Source organism: Procambarus clarkii, chromosome 67 (assembly GCF_040958095.1).
Source record: "Procambarus clarkii isolate CNS0578487 chromosome 67, FALCON_Pclarkii_2.0, whole genome shotgun sequence".
Taxonomy (NCBI): domain Eukaryota; kingdom Metazoa; phylum Arthropoda; class Malacostraca; order Decapoda; family Cambaridae; genus Procambarus; species Procambarus clarkii.
Window position 1 is genome coordinate 3106220 of NC_091216.1, and position 7030 is coordinate 3113249.

General features: G+C 45.0%; 1 long non-coding RNA gene across 1 annotated transcript; it reads left to right on the forward strand.

Annotated features, from left to right (window-relative positions):
- The first annotated feature begins 820 nt into the window (after positions 1-820).
- LOC138355532 (uncharacterized) lies at positions 821-2375 on the forward strand. The gene is made up of 3 exons (XR_011223950.1): positions 821-1632; positions 1770-1896; positions 2278-2375. It is a non-coding gene; the product is annotated as an uncharacterized lncRNA (long non-coding RNA).
- Positions 2376-7030: the final 4655 nt, after the last annotated feature.

Consider the following 7030-nt stretch of genomic DNA (forward strand, 5'->3'; position numbering starts at 1 on the left):
GGCGAACGATATCAAAGGTATCCGATTCACCAAGGATTCTATCGAAAACAATTAACTGCGAAGAACGGTCGGAAAGCAAGACACGCTCGTCCTGGAAGTCAGGACATTTAACAAGAATGTGCACGACTGTAAGAGGAACAATGTAATTTGGACAATAAGGAGCAGGGCAGCGCTCCATTAAGTGACTGCGAGTTAAAGGCATATGGCCAAGACGTAACATAGCCACAGCCGGTTACGGTGGTAGGAGGAAGGCCATAGGGGACACCCGACCCTTAAGAGTACGCAGTTTGTTACCAATAATTGAAGACCAACAATCCTGCCAACGGGCAAGGATGGAGGAATGAAAAACTGGGTAAAAGTCGGAATACGGAATACCTTTACGGGAGATGGGACAAGCGTGGATAGCTTCCTTAGCAGCAGCCACCGCACGCTCATTTAAAGAAACGCCAACATGGCTGGGAACCCAGCAAAACTCTACCGACTTAAATTTACTGGAGATAAGAAACAGCCAATGTTGAGGGGACATCTCTTCTCAAATCCGAAAAATTTCGAAAATTTACAACAAATTCTGGAAAATACTACAACGTTCTGGCAACACTGTGGTGAAAACCGTTTCATGTTATCTTGAAAAATAACGTAATTAGAGTCAAAATTCCCGCTGCAAGTTTCCCCATTCCGGTTCTCGCGGCCTGGGTGCGCCGTGGGGTATTGCGTCTTACGTTGTAGCTGTCTAATATTTCGTAATAGCGTTGAAAATAACGTGTGATGCATAAAACAAATAAAAACCCACTTATTGGCAACAGTAGCGAGTGAGGGAGGGATGGGATTGCTAACATAAGTCAGTCACTCTCTGTGTCCGATAGCTAGCGGATCTATCGTGGACGCGCGCTCACAATATCTCCCAGAATTATCAGTATTTGTGCTATTTTTACTGCAAAATGACGTACAAAACGAAGATGAGGAAAACTCTGAAAGCTAAAAGCATGCTAGCTGCCCGTAGAAGGTGCGAGCTGGCTAGAATCCATGGATTACGCACTTTGACGAGTGAAGATCGTGGAGGCCTCTCAGCCGCGAGTGTGAGGAACTTGTTGCAGCCCGCTACCCCCCCCCCCCCACAATCCCACCCTCTGCCACCGCACATTCTCCACCTTCTACTCCAGGTCTTGCACCTGCTACTCCAGGTCTTCCACTTGCTACTCCAGGTCTTCCACCTGCTACTCCAGGTCTTCCACCTGCTACTCCAGACGTTCCACCTGCTACTCCAGACGTTCCACCTGCTACTCCAGACGTTCCACCTGCTACTCCAGACGTTCTCGCTCTTGATGTTGCAGGGCCCAGCACCTCAAGTGCTGTTGCAGTCGTGTAATGGTTGAATTTGCCATGGCAATGACAGCTGTCAACTAAAACGCTGGGTATGTGATGGGATCACTGAACAACCTCCTCGGTCTACCACAAAGTGACGTACGGGACTGGTACTTGAACAAAAAGGACAAGGATATGCAGAGACCAACGAGACCCACAACCAAACCAAGAAAGGCCCCTGAGGGAGCTGACGCCGGCTATGGCGCAGGTGCCTACTAGTGCCACTCCAGTGCCACCTTGAGGACCCATATTTCTGACCAATTATATTAGGTTAGTATGTTTTAGTGTTATATTGTGATATTACTTCATATATATTTGTACATATAAAACTGGTGGCAAATATATATATATATATATATTGTTGTTATTTTTTTTTTTTTTTTTTTTTTTTTTATTTTATTTATCAGGCGATCTGCATGGAACTTGCACACCTTACTGAACCCATGCCTATCTACAAGGGTGCAAATTTTGAATGATATCGGTCAACATCAACCTCAGCTAAAGGTGGCTGAACTTTAACCTTCGTTTGTACAGGTAAATATTTTACAATTTTATCTGATTTCACAGACTTTATTTATTATTCAATTTACATGAAACTTGCACATTATATGTAAAGTTTATGCCTCTAAAACATTGTGGTGGCTTTTCTTTCTACGTAGATTTATTGATTTTATAAATATTTATAAATATCATATTAGTGCATAGGATTTTTGGGAAATTTATAAAATCTGTATTATTGCACTAAATACATCTGGGATAAAAATCCACCACACAAATCTTTATTATATAGTAAGGTCATAGCTAAGTTTCATAGAACTGATTTCGGTTCACAATTGTGGCCTGTGAAATGATTTGAACATTGTTGAAAAATTGTCTAAAAAAACTTTTTTATTTTTTTTCTCCCTCTCTATTTAGGCTGCGATGCTGAAACTTGGCCCAGTTGCAGCACCTTTCACATGTATCAGGATAATAAATTTTCAATGCCCTACAACAACTTTCAATTTCCATCTAGATGCCCCCTTAAATCTCAATGATCACAGGATGGACCGGATTAAGGACCCCAAAAACATGAGGGAACTACGAGAGTCAACTACCACTATTAAAGGAGGATTGACAACGAGAAAGCAGAAGACGAAGTGCATGTAGTATAGCATAAAGTTCTGCTGTGAACACCACACACAGAGATCACACTAACGTGATGCATCAAATGAACAAATCCACAAGGGCCGTGACGAGGATTCGAACCTGCATCCGGGAGCATCCCAGACACTGCCTTAATCGACTGAGCTACGACAGGGTAAAAGGGTTGAAACCGAAGTTCTACTGAACTTACTGGATCCTGTAGCCTCACCGAGGCACAAACCAGGCTCTTACACAACCCCCCCCCCTGCGGGGTTGTGTTCATACACCCATACCCCCGGGGGTATAGGGGTTGTGCCTCGGAGAGGCTACAGGATCCAGTAAGTTCAGTAGAACTTCGGTTTCAACCCTTTTACCCTGTCGTAGCTCAGTCGATTAAGGCAGTGTCTGGGATGCTCCCGGACGCAGGTTCGAATCCTCGTCACGGCCCTTGTGGATTTGTTCTGCTGTGAAGATGCTAGCCTCCGGAGGGAGGCGACACATAAGTATGGTCAGGAAAAACAACACAGTAGCCTACACCGTCAGCAGACTTAGACCCATCGGTGAAGATCGAAACGGAGTGGGAGTCTGAAGAAAAGTGCTCAAGGAAAAGGCGTTTCAGGACCTTAGGAGGGGGTAAAAGCTTTAGTAATGCAGGTCAGGGAAGTACAAAATTTTGGAATGGGGACCCTCCATGAGGGTATAGACGGAACAATACGAGAAACATTGGAAGTCGAACCGAAAGAGAATCTTGTAAGCAAGACAAATGAACAGAAAGAGGAAGGTGGTAAAAAGGAACAAGAACCACAGGAAGGGTAAAAGTCAAAGCACGACAGAGGTGAGTGTGAGGATGCTGTAAGGACCGCGCAAGATAACGAAGAGAGTAGCGATCACAGTGGTCCTGGAGAGAGAGAGAGGAAGCAAGTATCAGTGTTCAAGCTGAGGGTAGGAGTGGAACGAAAGGCACCAGAGCCGAGGCACAACCCAGTGTGGTGCAAAAGATCAAGACGGCGAAGAGTAGAAGGAGAAGCAGAAGAGTATGCAGGGCAACCATAATCGAGTTTAGACAGGACGAGAGAGGAGTGCGAATAGAGGAGCGTGCGCCTATCCGCACCCCTAAAGTATGGGACAAAACCTTAAAGAGGTTAAGGGCCTTAGAGCATTCAACACTGAGGTAAAAGATATGGGTCGACCAGGACAAACGAGTGTCAAAGAATAACCCCAAAAGCTTCGCGGAATCTTTGTACACAAAAGGATGACCATGAAGCGACAAAGAGGGATGAAGAACGATCTGCTTCCGAGTAAAAGTCAGCACAAGTTTTGGTTGACGATAACTTGAAGCCATGATTGGTGGCCCAAGATGACACGGCATCAATCCCAAGTTGAAGCTGCCGTTGATGGAGAGGTGAATCATCACCTCGACTGCAAAGAGTAAGATTGTCAACATAAAGAGCGGAGAAGATACCAGAAGGGTGGGAGGAAAGAAGACCATTGAGGGCAACCAGAAAAAGAGTAGTACTCAGAACACTACCTTGGGGCACACCTTCGTACTGCCGAAAAGAGGCAGAAAAGTGGCACCAAGCCTGACTCTAAAGTAACAGCGAGAGAGGAAGAGAGGAAGATTACAACGAAGGCCAAAAGTACGAAGTTGGGACAGAATATGGTATTTCCAAGCCGTGTCATAAGCCTTTTCCAGGTCAAAAAGGACAGCAACAACGGAGGTCTTCGCAGCAAAAGCAGTACGAATATAGACCTCCAGGTTCACCAGGACATCTGTCGTGCTGCGGCACTTGCGGAAACCAAATTGTGAAGGAGGAAGATGGTGATGGTGTTCCAAGAGCCACATCAGACGAACATTTACCATACGCTCAAAGAGTTTGCAGGCAACTGGTGAGGGCAATAGGGCGGAAGTCCGTAGGGGAAGTACCGAGAAACCCTGGTTTCCGAATAGCGAGTACAACGGCATCGAGCCAGTCCTCAGGGACAGACGGCGACTCCCAGAAATGGTTATACTGACTCAGTAAAGATGTGCACGGAGGGAGATGGCAAAGCATCTCATAATGAACGTCATCTGAGCCCGTTGCTGTTGATCCGCAGAGAGCCAGGGCAGACTGAAGTTCAGAAAGAGAGAAAGGATCATTATAGGGAAGACGGAGACGAGTGTGGAAATCTAAGGGATGAGATTCAAGAAGAGGCTTACGAAGAAGGAAGGATTGAGGAAGATGAGAACCAGAGTTAACAGTAGAAAAGTGGGAACCCAGTTCGGTCGCGACCTGAACTGGGTCCGCCACAAGATTTCCACGGAGTTGGAGAACCGGCGATACACCGGGAACGAACTTTCCCACAATCTTGCGGATCTTCTTCGAGATCTGCGGCAGAGGAGTGTCGGACGTAATGGTGGAAACATAAGATTTCCAACTCTCACGTTTAGCTGTATGGATGGTCCTACGGGCCACCGCACTAGCCTTCCGGAACAAAAATGAATCGGCCATCTGCCGGCGTCGATGTTTCTTCCAGGCTGCACGCTTACAGCCGACATCCCGAGCAGTCTGCATTCCACCAGAGAAAGCACTTCCGCGTGCGTCGGGAGGTAGAGCGAGGAATAGAGCAGAGGGCAGCGTCGAAGACTGTCATGAAAAAGGAGGAGGGCGCGAGGGAGAGGCAGAGAGGAGAGGTCAGAGAGTTGCACGGTGAATAGGTTCCAGTCAGCCTTGACAAACTGCCACCAAGGGAAGGAGAGGGGAGGGTGAAAAGAGAAAAAGAAAACGAGGATGGGGAAATGATCTGTTACGGAGGTCATCAAGAACCCGCCAAGTGAAATCTTTCACGTGAAAGACAGGAAAGGGTGCAGGTCCGAGAGTCCACATGAGTGGGCTCACCAGAATTCAGAAGAGATAGAGAAGAAGCGAGGATGAACGGTTCGAGAAGGCGGCCTCGGGTGTTGGAAATAACCAACAGCTTCATACATCTTTGTATTTTTATACAAATTTTGTATGAACCACAAGTAGTTACTAAAATTACTAACATGTAGATTAAATTATCATCATGATTTATATTAAACATATTGCCAGATTCTTCCTAGTGAGAGTGACGACGTGAGGAACGACAGGCAGAAACATGAATTCTTTTCACATTTACTTAGATTTATAACAGAGTCCAGTTTATCATTTCTTTTACTAAAAATAGTTACTTACTAATAAGTTTAATTTCGTAGCATACTACTGCTTACTGGAACTCCTTTATTCAGTTGATATCAAATATTCTAAAGGAAATAATTTTAATGTAAATGATTTCACTTTAATTTCCTCGATTAGCTGCGTGACTTTAATAAAACAATTTATGTTATGCGAAATAATATTTTAACACAGAAGAATTAAATGTGACATCAATATTCGTCACCATCTCTTCTTTCCTTAGTTAATTACGATATACATATATCCATTTACGCTCGAGATGTCTATCGAGAGCCGCACATGCTCAATCGGGAAGAGGAAGAAGACGCGAGAACGTGACCAGCCACCACACGACTCGGACGCCATTAGCCACTTAACTGCGCCAGCTGAGTATTCTCGGTCGGTGGGACACCGCGCCAACCGAGAATTTTTTTTTTGTATTTTTCCATACCAATTCTAAATGTGTGCGAGGTTAGTTGTGTACGAATGAACTCTTAGGACCTCCAGTGAGAGGCAGCCATCTTGGAAGAAAATCCCAGAATGCCCAGGACTGCTGGCTGGGTTAGTACAGAATGAGCAACCATGGGTGACGCACACGCCTCTGGCTCCCAAACACCTGTCCGACGAGGTGTTGAAAGATAACGCTCTGTCGGTGAAATTCAAACCTTATTGCTTGAAGAACATAAGGGTCATAATATTGGTGAAGCTAGGCGCAATAAGGACCAAACACAAAGGTCGGATGCAAGTGATACAGCACCTATGAGGACGATACAGCGAGTGTATCCAGTTGTAGCTCTGAATGTCACCCTTGCAATCCTATGCTATCTCCAATTTATTTAGATGATACATAGATGAATCGTTTTCTGCGTTCAGTGATGATGCATCTGATACAAGTAGCATAGATGAACAATGTTAGCGGCTTCCATGGTGGTGTTTTCCATAGATATTTTCAAGAATGCCTGAATCTCTTCCTAACTGACGGACACTCTTTGAGGCTAGCTGAATCTCTTTCTGACTGACGGACACTCTTTGAGGCAAGCTGAATCTCTTCCTGTGTGGGACCATACAAAGCGATCTTTTCAAAACTACCTTATAAATTGATCTTTTCCTATAATCTTTTCAACACTACCTTATGCTTTACAAGCTTGGCTACATACAACCTACAAGTACTAAAGCCAAGGGTGTACGTGAGTGCGTTATTTGCAAGCACACAGAATGAAGAAACAGGAAGCGAAAATTTATCTGTACCTGGTGCACTGAGAGTGAAGTCGCGCTGTGCACCATGGACTACTTCCTTGATTATTACTCACTTTCGAAGTACTGAGTGTGTAATACGGTGCATTACTGTGTAAATAGTGTGTGAAACTGTACATATT